The sequence below is a fragment of the Lycium ferocissimum genome, chromosome 6 (assembly GCF_029784015.1).
Source record: "Lycium ferocissimum isolate CSIRO_LF1 chromosome 6, AGI_CSIRO_Lferr_CH_V1, whole genome shotgun sequence".
In the NCBI taxonomy this organism is placed as follows: domain Eukaryota; kingdom Viridiplantae; phylum Streptophyta; class Magnoliopsida; order Solanales; family Solanaceae; genus Lycium; species Lycium ferocissimum.
The window spans coordinates 8,278,448-8,292,122 of NC_081347.1; the positions used below are offsets into that span (position 1 = coordinate 8,278,448).

At 40.2% G+C, this 13,675-nt stretch overlaps 2 long non-coding RNA genes across 2 annotated transcripts; both read right to left on the minus strand.

The window, feature by feature from the left end:
• Nucleotides 1-513: 513 nt before the first annotated feature.
• On the minus strand, nt 514-2,156 carry LOC132060611 (uncharacterized). Its single transcript, XR_009415961.1, has 3 exons — nt 1,911-2,156; nt 1,500-1,556; nt 514-643 (listed from the first exon to the last, which is right to left on the minus strand). It is a non-coding gene; the product is annotated as an uncharacterized LOC132060611 (long non-coding RNA).
• A 6,156-nt stretch (nt 2,157-8,312) lies between these two features.
• On the minus strand, nt 8,313-9,888 carry LOC132060612 (uncharacterized). Its single transcript, XR_009415962.1, has 3 exons — nt 9,701-9,888; nt 9,290-9,346; nt 8,313-8,428 (listed from the first exon to the last, which is right to left on the minus strand). It is a non-coding gene; the product is annotated as an uncharacterized LOC132060612 (long non-coding RNA).
• Between the last annotated feature and the right edge of the window lie 3,787 nt (nt 9,889-13,675).

Sequence of the window (13,675 nt, forward strand, 5' to 3'; positions counted from 1 at the left end):
AAAGCTAATAATTAACAAAGTAGGGAGTAGAAGAGCTTCTCAATACTTGTGCAAGGAGAAATTTGATCCATAAGGAATCGTTTGGTTGGTGGGATAAGGATAATAATTCCGGATAACGCGTGAGATTATTGTCACACCCCAACCTTGGGGAGTGTGGCCGGCACTCGGCAGCCGAAGGCCCGAACGAACCAACCATGGCATCTGTGACATGTAACATGAATAATAGGCCGACAAGGCTGCAATATGACACTAACAAGAACCAAATGTATAATCTCGCACGCGAGAAGAACCCAACAACAACTATATATATATATATATATATATATATATATATATATATATATATATATATATATATAGCCAAGACCAATAATATATATATCACGGTCATGCCAACCGTACGGGGGCCGACAAGGCCAAGCAAAACATATATATATGCGACAGGCGGTCCGCAAGCCTCTAAAAGAGCAACACAATATCAACGAGGTCGGGATAGGGCCCCGACATACCTCAAAACTATACATATACATATGTATACGTACCTATAGACTCACAACCAAGAACTGCGAAGAAGTGGAGTGCGATACTCAACCGCTGATCTCGGTGTCCTACTGCGGAGGCACGCCGGCCTGTCTATCAGCACCTGTGGGCATGAACACAGCGCACAAAAGGCATCAGTACGAAATATGTAGGGCGGTAAGCACAAGCACAAATAATGTAAATAATATGAGAAGAGATTTACAAACAACCTGAAACTCTGTTTAAAGCCACTGAGGGCGACCATAACCACAACATAAATGTAAATGCGTGCTCGTAAAATCATTCCTCCTTTGTGGAGGTATATATATCATATCATATAACAATAATAATAAATCCCTCTCGTGGGGTGAGCTCATCATCACAACATCATCTCTCGCCTTGTCGGTGGCGATGCACGCCCTACGTGCCTACCCGGCCGCCTACAGCATGGCTCGGTAAAGAAGAAACATGTCTAGGTGCACATATAAGTGCCTACCCGGCCGACTATAGCGCGGATCGGTAATGAAAATAAACACACATATATAAGTGCAATGCAAGACCAACCTCAGAAGAGATATCATGACAAGAGTCAAAGTGACCTATCGTCGTTATCCTTCGACTATCATTATTGTCCCTACATCCTTTGGTTTCCAATTATGAGACAACCAGCACAAGAAATATGAAAGTTACGTAGTATGGATTTGTTTGAAGTAGACATCATGTTCAAGCTATCAGTAACCATGATCAATATGAACGTCGAAAAAAGAATGAACAAAAGAATTTTAATTCTCTTTGAGCGACGAACAAGGAAGGATGAGAATACTTAAATCTTCTTCGATGTGAGTTATTCATGAGAAAAGGGCAGATTTAATCATATTTATCAATTTGAAGTGGAGCAATTCGAATTCGATGAAACAATCCAATAAACGTTCATTCGAGTTCTAGTCACGCCAAAAGATATAAAGAAGGACCCTACATACCTCGTTGATAGAGCTATACGCGTCTTCCGGGTCCTTGAATACCTTATGAACGACTACCTACACAAAACGAACTATTCAAGATCAAAATCAAACTCATAGCTCATGAAAATCTTCACTTAGACATTTAAGCAAACAACTCGCGAGCATAAGTTCGTAGGCTCTTTTGTAGCTCAATTTTCTCGCAAAACGCTACGAAATTTTACTTTCCTACTCCCCGTCATCAGTACCATCCTATACATACCACCATAACTCCAAGCAACATGTTAAAACTATATAAAACAGCCCAACAATCAACCCAAGTCCATAAGAGTTCATAAGAATTGCAAAAGCTTATTCTATGGGGTTTTCACCAAATTTCTAGGTTTAATTACTTGTAAGGCTCAAAGAGATGAAGAGAAGGTTAAATCATACCTCAAAAGTTGAATAATACTCTGCAACTTAAGTTATTTCAAGATGAAGCTTTCTTCCGAAAATCGAAACAACGAGAAATCTACGATTCTATGATTGTCATGTGATTCCTTATGTTGTAATCACTTGATTTGCCTTTGAACTTAGTTGTGATTGATGGAGAATAAATTTGGGAGAGTATAAGGGCTGTTCTAGGGTTTAATATTGATGAAAATGAGGGCCTAAAACGTTGGGGGCTCTATTTATATTACTTAAGTTGGGCCCACTGCCCTGTGGCAGTTTGCACCCTTGTACGGAAATGTGAATTTCTCTCTACTCGGATGTCGTATCAATAAACGATTAAATGCGCTGGAAACTAGACTCGTAGACCTTCAATTTGATAGGTGGATCACCCCATAACTCCAAGTATATTGAGAGAAAAGCTTTTTCACATCTGACCCAAATTTCAGTGAAATTTACAGACGTAACTTGCGACGACCTTTGTCGACTTCCGTATCACAACTCATTTGACTTCAAAACTTAACGTACTACTATCATACTATTTAAATACCTAAAAAAAAAAAACCTAAAATACCTTCTTACCATGTTAGTAACCTTACGATACGACAACGCACGAAAACACGAGGTGTAACATCCTTCCTCCCTTAAAAATATTCGTCCTCGAATGTTGAGGGATATCTCAACTCTCTCAAAATTTTTAAAAATTTCGGCAGAGTTTCCTCTGTAAACAGGACTATCCAAAACCTGTCAAGCAGCTCAAACCAACATCCAAAGCCACACAGGGCCACACAACCATAACAATCGCAATTTGGCCTCACACGACCATCTAAGTATGCAGAAATCAAAATAAGTTAGCCATAACTCACCTTAACTGTCATCTACCGTGGTCCGGGATGTACTCGCTGCACCTGACTCAGCAATAGCACCTAACGCAACATATATATATATATATATATATATATATATATATATATATATATATATATAGCCTGAGAAATAGAAATAAGAAAGGAAGTGTCATAGTACAGAAATGTCAATGTAAACCTGAAGATTGGAACAAATGGGGGTATCGGGCTTTCATATCTTCTTCTGCCTCCCACGTCATCTCTTCTACATTATTATTCCGCCACAATACCTTAACCGAAGCTATCTCTTTAGTTCGCAATTTACGAACTTGACGTTCTAAGATGGCAACAGGAACTTCCTCATACGACAAGTCCTCAGTAACTTGAATATCCTCAATAGGGGTGATACGAGAAGGATCGCCTAAGCATTTACGAAGCATGGAGACATGAAATACCGGATGGACTGCCTCTAGCTCTGGTGGCAAATCAAGTTTATAAGAAACTTGGGCAATTCTCTGCACGATCTGATACGGCCCGACATACCTGGGGCTAAGCTTGCCTTTCTTGCCAAATCTCATTATGCCTTTCATAGGCGATACCTTCAAAAATACCCAATCTCCCACGGCAAACTTCAGATCTCTACGTCGGTTATCTGAGTATGACTTCTGTCCGCTCTGAGCAGTCAATAACCTTTCTTGAATTAACTTAACTTTCTCTACCGCTTGTTGCACCAACTCAGGTCCTATTAACTTTGTTTCACCGACATCAAACCAAACAATAGGGGACCTGCACTTCCGCCCGTATAAAGCCTCATATGGCGCCATCTGTATACTAGAGTGGTAGCTATTATTGTAGGCAAACTTAATAAGTGGCAAATGATCTTCCCAGCTTCCTTTGAAGTCCAATACACAGGCTCGTAACATATCCTCGAGCATCTGAATAGTACGTTCGGCCTGTCCGTCTGTCTGTGGATGGAAAGCTGTGCTAAGACTAATATGAGTACCTAACCCTTCTTGGAAAGATCTCCAGAAATTAGCTGTAAACTGCGTACCTCTGTCAGATATGATAGAAACCGGAACTCCATGTAATCGAACTATCTCTTTAATATACAATCGGCATAATCTTTAACGCGCGTACGTAGTTCGACGAGTGCAAAAAGTGGTTCGGGCTGATTTTATGTTCGTCCATAATAATCCAGATGGAATCGAACTTTAGACGAGAACTGGGCAATCCTATAATAAAGTCCATATTAATAGCTTCCCACTTACATGTTGGGATCTCGATATTCTGAAGCAATCCACCAGGTTTCTGGTGTTCAACCTTAACCTGCTGACAATTTGGACACTGAGCCATAAACATAGCAATGTCATTTTTCATGCCATTCCACTAATATAACTGATGAAGGTCGAGGTACATCTTAGTAGAACCGGGATGAACCGAATACCGAGACTGGTGAATCTCCATCATAATTTGCTTGCAGAAGTTCCCCAACATTAGGTACACACCATTGACCTATATATTTAAGAACTCCGTCATCTGATATCTCGAACAATTGCTTTTTCTGAGAAGAGATGCCTTGATCTTAACCAATTCGGGATCTTCAAACTGTCGTGCTTTTACTTCAGCTACTAACGATGACTCCGCAGCTTCTTGAACCACAACACCCTCGTCACCTGTGTCAAGTAACCGCACACTCAGACTGGACAATCTATATAGATCCTTGGTCATTTCTAGCTTATCAGCTTCCACATGTTTCAAACTGCCCATGGACGCATCAGCTACGACGTTCGCCTTTCCCGGATGGTATAAGATATCAACATCACAGTCCTTCAGTAATTCTAGCCACCTTTGTTGTCTCAAGTTATGCTATTTTTGCTTGAATATATACTGCAAACTCTTATGATCTGTGTAAATATCAACATGAACTCCATAAAGATAATGACACCATATTTTCAGGGCTATAACGGCTGCCAACTCGAGATCATGAGTTGGGTAGTTCTGCTCGTGCTTCCTCAATTGCCTTGAAGCATATGCTATAACCTTGCCGTGCTGCATCAAAACACACCCCAATCCAACCCTCGATGCATCACAGTACACCACATAACCTTCGTATCCTCAGAAGTGCCGTAACGTGCGCCGACGTTAGTCGACTCTTCAATTCCTGAAAGCTCTTTTCACAAGCATCAGACCATTGAAACTTAGTTGCTTTATGTGTCAATTTCGTCAAGGGTGCAGCAATAGAATAGAAATTCTCCACAAACTTCCGATAATAGCCAGCTAAGCTCAAGAAACTACGAACTTCCATAGCAGTTGTAGGCCTCGGCCAATTCTTTACTGCCTCGATCTTCTGACCATCCACCTTGATACCCTCATCTGAGACGATATGTCCAAGAAACGCCACCGAATTCAACCAAAACTCGCATTTAGAGAATTTAGCATACAACCTATGATGTTGCAGCATCTGCAATACGACTCGCAAATGATATGCATGTTCTGCTTCTGACCTAGAGTATATTAGAATATCATCAATGAACATAATCACAAAGATGTCAAGAAATGGCTTGAAGACCCGATTCATTAAATCCATAAAAACTGCTGGCGCATTAGTGAGACCGAAGGACATGACAAGGAATTCATAATGGCCATATCTGGTCCGAAAAATCGTCTTTGGGATATCTTGCTCTTTGGCTCACAACTGGTGATGCCCAAATAGAAGATCGATCTGAGAAAAGTACTTCGTGTCCTGTAGCTGATCAAATAAATCATCGATTCGGGGAGGGTACTTGTTCTTAATAGTCACCTTGTTGAGCTAACGGTAATCAATACACATTCTCAACGAACCGTATTTATTACGAACAAACGAAAGGTGCACCCCATGGAGAAATCGGGCTCGATAAAACCATTATCCAGAAGATCCTTCAACTGAGCTTTCAATTCTTTTAATTCAGCAGGGGCCATTCTATACGGAGGAATAATATAGGCTGAGTATCTGGAAGTACATCAATAGCAAAGTCAATTTCCCTTTCTGGAGGAAGGCCAAGAAGTTCATCAGGAAATACATCGGGGAATTCATTAACAACAGGAATCGATTGAAGAGTTGGAGGTTCCGCCTCCACATCCTGCACTCGCACCAGATGGTAAATATATCCTTTTGCAATCATCTTCCGAGCCTTAAGGTAAGAAATAAACTTCCTCGCGCGCCGCAACATTGCCCTTCCACTCAATAACAGGCTCGCCTGGAAAATTAAAATAAACAATCTTCGTCCGGCAATCTACATTAGCATGATAAGAAGCCAACCAATCCATACCCATAATAATATCAAAATCAACCATCTACAGTTCATGCAAATCAACTAACGTATGGCGGTCATAAATCATCACATTGCAATCTCGATATACCCGTCTAACTATCACAGGCTCACCCACGGGTGTAGATACCTCAAATGACTTACGTAATAATTTAAGCCCTTTATTACACTTGCTAGCAACGAACGGAGAAATATACGACAATGTAGAATCGGGATCTATCAAGGCATACATATTAGTGGAAAAGACGGATAATATACCTGTAACCACATCCGGAGATGACTCTAAGTCCTGACGGCCCGATAATGCATATATACGATTCTGCTGACCGCCCGAACCGTACACCCTCCCCTCCTCGCCCTCTACCCCCGCCGTCGATGTCCCCCCCCCCCGGCGGCGGGCGCATTGAAGAAGAAGAAGCCACTACAAATGTTGTTGGCTGAGCCATACCACCTCCGCCTCCCCTCGGACAATATCTCATAACATGACCTGGCTGTCCACACGCATAAAATACATCAGCACCCTGATGACACATCCCCAAATGAGCCCTACCGCATCGATCACAACGGGGCACCGGAGGCCTGGTCTGGCTAAACTCACCTCTAAACTACGGGCCTGATGTCCGCGAACTTTGACTCTGACCCCGACCGTAATAAGCGGTCCAATCATGTCGCCGACCTTGAACCGCGTGGTGCACCGGTCGCCGTATAAGATGAACGTCTAGAAAACTCGCGCCTAGGTCCACCTCTCCCGAAATTCCCGAATCACTCGCAGACGCAGTCTCTCTTATACCGATCTCTATCCCGTCGTCGTCTCTTACGATCCTCTAAGTTCGTGCATGTGCCTCGTGATGCCAGCAATATCCATTCCCGAAGTGTACTCGTGGCACACTCATTGATCAAACGCGGTCCTAAACCACCCACGAACCAGACACTCGACGGGACATACACGCTACAACAAGAGCGTATTCGCATCCGGCCACAGCCAACCGCATGCTATATTCCCTAACACTCATATTACCTTGCTCCAAACGGTAAATCAATCCCCCGTCGGGCACGACGAACTTCAATAGGTAGATACCGCCGCATAAATGCCTCGTAAAATTCTCTCCATGTCGCCGGTGGAGCACGGGGTCCCTGGATCGGGCTTCCGTGTCTCGTACCAATCTATAGCAACATCCCGCGTACCCTCTATAAGCAGTAAAAGCTCTACCGACTCGCACGCAGCCCGCATAAGCCTCGCAGTCCGCCGTATACGATCTAAGAAATCCCGGGACGCATTCGGTTTGTCCCCGTACTCCCGGAGGTGACAAGTAAACGGCTCGTGCCCTTGCACTCACCGTCCGTCACCCGTATCCGGAGCTTCGACGCGTGGGCTTCGAGAGGCCACAGCCTAGTCAATAACCGCACCGCGCTCCCGCATATCCAAATCCCGATCGTGTGCAACGAGAGGAGAAAACCGGAGGTATATCGCTTCTTCCCCCCCCCAAGAGCGGGGCGGAGGTCTTCGCTCCAAAAGCCTGAGAGTCAGCCTCGTTCTGAGGCTCACGCTGATCCAAATTAGCAGGCGGCGCCTGACTGATGCCTCCCCCCACCTCGTCATCCAATCTCTGTATAAATTGCATAGCCGCCTGTCGTCTAGCAGTGGTAGGCATCACTGAGAATATAAAAAAATAAAGTTTAGAAGTGAACACTTACGGATCAGCTCTATCGCACGATCTAGATCAAGAAGAAAGGAATTTTTCCTACATATCCTGTAGCCTCCTGTTTATAAGTGTGGTGCACAACACACCCATAATCAAGACTTACTAGATACGGCTTGCAGCCTCCCTAGGACAGACCTGCTCTGATACCAAGTTTGTCACCCACCAACCTTGGGGAGTGTGGCCGGCACTCAGCAGCTGAAGGCTCGAGCGAACCAACCATGGCATCTGTGACATGTAACATGAATAATAGGCCGACAAGGCTGTAATATGACACTAACAAGAACCAAATGTATAATCTCGCATGCGAGAAAGAACCCAACAACAACCTATATATATATATATATATATATATATATATATATATATATATATATATATATATAGCCAAGACCAATAAGACTATATCACGGTCATGCCAACTGTACAGGGGGCCGACAAGGCCAAGCAAAACATATATATACTGACAACTGGTCTGCAAGCCTCTAAAAGAGCAACACAATATCAACAGGTCGGGATAGGGCCCCGACATACCTCAAAACAATGCATATACATATGCATCTGTACCTATAGAATCACAACCAGAAACTCCGAAGAAGTGGAGTGCGACACTCAACCGCTGAACTCGGTGTCCTACTGCGGAGGCACGCTGGCCTGTCTATCAGCACCTGTGGGCATGAACACAGCGCACAAAAGGCGTCAGTACGAAATATGTACTAAATATGTAGGGCGGTGAGCACAAGCACAAATAATGTAAATAATATGAGAAGAGATTTACAAACAACCTGAAACTCTGTTCAAAGCCACTGAGGGCGACCATAACCACAACATAAATGTAAATGCGTGCTCGTAAAATCATTCCTCATCGTGGAGGTAAATATATCATATCATATAACAATAATAATAAATCCTCCGTGGGGTGAGCTCATCATCACAACATCATCTCTCGCCTAATCGATCGCGTGGCGATGCACAGCCACGTGCCTACCCGGCCGCCTACAGCACGACTCGGTAAAGAAGAAACATGTCTAGATGCACATATAAGTGCCTACCCGGCCGACTATAGCGCGGCTCGGTAATGAAAATAAACATATATATATATATGACCAACCTCAGAAGAGATATCATGACAAGAGTCGAAGTGACCTATCGTCGTTATCCTTCGACTATCGTTATTGTCCCTACATCCTTTGGTTTCCAATTATGAGACAACCAACACAAGAAACATGGAAGTTACGTAGTATGGATTTGTTTGAAGTAGACATCATGTTCAAGCTAGCAGTAACCATGATCAATATGAACGTCCGAAAAAGAACGAACAAAAGAATTTTAATTCTCTTTGAAGCCGACTAACAAGGAAGGATGAGAATACTTAAATCTTCTTCGATGTGAGTTATTCATGAGAAAAGGGCAGATTTAATCATATTTATCAATTTGAAGTGGAGTAGTTCTAATTCGATGAAACAATCCAATAAACGTTCATTCGAGTTCTAGTCACGCCGAAAGATCTAAAGAAGGACCCTACATACCTCGTTGATAGAGCTATACGCGTCTTCCGGGTCCTTGAATGCCTTATGAACGACTACCTACACAAAAAGAACTATTCAAGATCAAAATCAAACTCATAGCTCATGAAAATCTTCACTTAGACATTTAAGCAAGCAACTCGCGGGCATAAGTTCGTAGGCTCTTTTGTAGCTCAATTTTCCCGCAAAACGCTACAAAATTTTACTTTCCTACTCCCCGTCATCAGTACCATCCTATCCATACCACCATAACTCCAAGCAACATGTTAAAACTATATAAAACAACCCAACAATCAAGCCAAGTCCATAAGAGTTCATAAGAATTGCAAAAGCTTATTCTATGGGGTTTCTACCTAATTTCTAGGTTTAATTACTTGTAAGGCTCAAAGAGATGAAGAGAAGGTTAAATCATACCTCAAAAGTTGAATAATACTCTGCAACTTAAGTTATTTCAAGATGAAGCTTTCTTCCGAAAATCGAAACAACGAGAAATCTACGATTCTATGATTGTCATGTGATTCCTTATGTTGTAATCACTTGATTTGCCTTTGAACTTAGTTGTGATTGATGGAGAATAAATTTGGGAGAGTATAAGGGCTGTTCTAGGGTTTAATATTGATGAAAACGAGGGCCTAAAACGTTGGGGGCTCTATTTATATCACTTACGTTGGGCCCACTGCCCTGTGGCAGTTTGCACCCTTGTACGGAAATGTGAATTTCTCTCTACTCGGATGTCGTATCGATAAACGGTTAAGTGCGCTGGAAACTAGACTCGTAGACCTTCGATTTGATAGGTGGATCACCCCATAACTCCAAGTATATTGAGAGAAAAGCTCTTTCACATCTGACCCAAATTTCAGTGAAATTTACAGACGTAACTTGCGACGACCTTTGTCGACTTCCGTATCACAACTCATTTGACTTCAAAACTTAACGTACGACTATCATACTATTTAAATACCTCAAAAAAAAAATACCTCTTACCATGTTAGAAACCTTACAATACGACAACGCACGAAAACACGAGGTGTAACAATTATTTTATCCTGCGTTTAGTTACTGGTATTAATTAGTCCTAGAATTATTTTATCCCCACCATTTGTACTAAAATGGGCAGATTAGCTATTCCATATGAAAGGTGGGATAACTAATCCCAGGATATCCTTATTTATCCCATCCTACCAACCAAACAACCCCTAAGAAGCTTAAATATACAATAATTATGAAGCATAAAATAAGTGAATTCAAAATTGACCCTAACCAGGCTAAGCATACAACTCAAAACTGTCCCTTTCTAAATGAGTAGTGATAGTAATATTCATTTACTTGGAAAGAGATAATTTATTAATTGGATCTAAGTTACCATGTTCAAGAAAAAGAATGAAGCTTGAGAAATGAAACGCTTGTTTCAAGATGTTTGAACAAAAATCCATTTCTTCGAAAGGGCAACTAATGCAGTTGTTCAATATCTTCCATTACATCGGACCTAGAAGATATAAGGGATCTTTACACGGCTAGTCGGCCGGATTTACTTTTTCTAATTAGTACACATATTATATATAGATTATACGTTTGCAACCTGTTTCTAATTTAAGTTGTTGGGTGAACGACTATTTGGTTAATTCTTCAAGATAGATATAATCACTTAGGGGTCGTTTGGTTGGAATTCCCAGGATAACTTATCTTGGGATTAGTTATTCTACCCTCCCACAGAGATAAAATAACAGTACAATTTCGGGATATTTATACCACCATTTTATCCCAACCAAACGTGGAATAAATTCATCTCAAATATAATCCCGGGATTATTTATCCTTATCCCTTGTACCAAACGAGCCCTTAGGTTGTAAGTATCCAAAGATGGTCAAGAAAACCAAGATCTTTTATCATTATTTTCGTGTCTATCGTCAGGTTTAACCAGCTATTGCAAAAGTATTTACTATTTTTATGTGTCACATCCTTTTGTAATTTGTACATCTTGAATAAATGATGTAGAATATCTTGATTTAATTTCTTAAACAGCCTCCTTATCTTTTAACTTTTCCCTTCACATCTTGTAGGTACAAAACTTGTTACTCATCGCTAGGATGGCAAACGGGCCGGTCGAGTCGGATATGAATCGGTCGAAAATGGGTTAAATCAAAACAGGTCAATTATCCGACCCCCCCCCCCCCCCCAATATTTTACAAGGATAAAAAACGAGTTAACCCACAAATAATATGGATAACCATATTATCCATGAATTCACGAATAGTTGGATGACAAGACAAGCTAAAAACCAAATAAGCTAAGATTCTAAGACAAAATCAATAAAAATTAAAAATTAAATATTTAAAAACAAAAAATAAAAATTAATTAATTTTTTTTTAATCTAGACTCCCAGAACTTTCTATGATGTACTAAGTACTAATGTATAATTAGCTTGAGGGGAGTGTAGTTGGTGGATAACCCATGGGTTTACCCATATTTTAAGTGGATAATATGATTGACTCGTATTGGATCTATTTTAAATTAGTTGGGTATCCAACCCATTTTAAATGGGTTAGGTCGGGCGGATAATCATTAATTTTACCCATTTTGCCACCCCTACTCATCACAACCATTCATTACCACGATCCGATGGCTTAACTTTTCCTGACATAATTTAGTACATATTGTGGACAAACATCCTCATTGTTGTGGAAATCAGCTTATTTAGATGATTGTTAGGTATCATTTCATAATGTATCATGTCGTATCATATTAGATCATATTATTTTGATAAATAAAATATTCAGATAGATAGTATCAGAGGCGAATTTAAGATTTTTAGAATATGAGTTCACCACTAAGAAAAAGAGGGAAAAAAGTGTGTTTAGTGAGAATTGATTCCTAAGTCCTCTAGGTAAATAACTCAACCTCCAACCAAGTGTACCATTTAGCCTTCTTCTAACATGTGTTCCAGCAGGTAATATTATAGCAATTTTTAAAAATATATACATAAAATATCTAGTTTTACGAAGAGACTATGTATTCACGTGCCTCAAATTTATTTCCTAAATTCGCCCCTGGATAGTACTATACATTTTACCATCATTACATATATACCAACAATATGAAGAATAAACCTACAATATCATAAACATAAATAAGGTAAGGAATAAAATTATTGTAATAAAGATAAGATAAAATGAAAACAAGGACAAGCCAATGCTAGCTCGATCAGCATGGAAAAGTGGGATCTTGAGCCTTGGCTGTCGGATGGTTGGAAACCACGGGCCCACCACCTCCAATCACGTCATCTTTCTTATCTTTTGCTGTCTCTTTCTTCAACGTTGTCATGCTCTCCCCTGTTAAAAATGTTTTAAGCCAGAATTTATTACATAGACGATTGGTGAAAGTGTTGATGACTTTGAATAGTAATAGGGGAAAGAGAATTGATTTGGTAAAACAGCATGTGAACCTATTTATTCGATATACACGTTACGTTAGATATCAGATAAAACTGGATTTTTGATGGCTCTTTATCTATTTGCTAATGCACAAGATATTGTCAATAGCATAGAGTTAAGAGTGCCAAAATATGTACATGTATGATTTTAGCCGTCTGATATGCAAAAAAACCCCGGATAAGTTACCGACAACTAGATCAACAAAAGCTTAATGATGTAATAATAGCTGTTTCTTGTAAAATCTTGCCAGTAAAAAACTTTTTTTGACATAAAAAAAAAAGTGCTCTATGTCTTTCTATTGCTGGCTCAAATTTTTCCTTTTATGTTTTGTGAATAAAGGCTTCCATATCCGAAGATGGGGAATCAAGCAAAGGCCTAGGCATGGACTTCTCTACTACAATTCTGCTGCTAGAAAAACTATGAAAAATAAATGTTTAAAACTTTTTAGTCACCATACAGGTGCAATGTGTTTGCATAAGACAATTGCAGTATCTTCACTAATTTATCTTTGTTTTATTTTACTATGTCTTTGTCATGGTTGAAAAGTTGTTAGCTAAGCTAGGTAGTACGAGGATTCTTAAATAGTTTTTAAAGTGTGGCTTTATTAATGGTTGTTCTATGCAATTTATAGAAGCTACACTTGTACTCCCCCGTCCCATATTCTTTGGCCACATTACTATAAATATATATTCCAAATTACTTGTTCATTTATAAAATCAAAATAAAATTAATTTTTTTTTCATCTTACCCTTAGTATTAAATGTTCTTGAAAATAGTCAATATTGACTAGAATGTGTTTATTGGAGAGATAGGGGTAAGGTAGTAAAATACATCTTTTATTTATGATTTCTTAAGGGACGTGCAAAAAGGAAAGTGAACAAGTAATATGGGACAGAGGGAGTATGACATATTGTCTTCATTCAAAAGCGGTAACCAGCATAGAATCCATGTCCCAAGA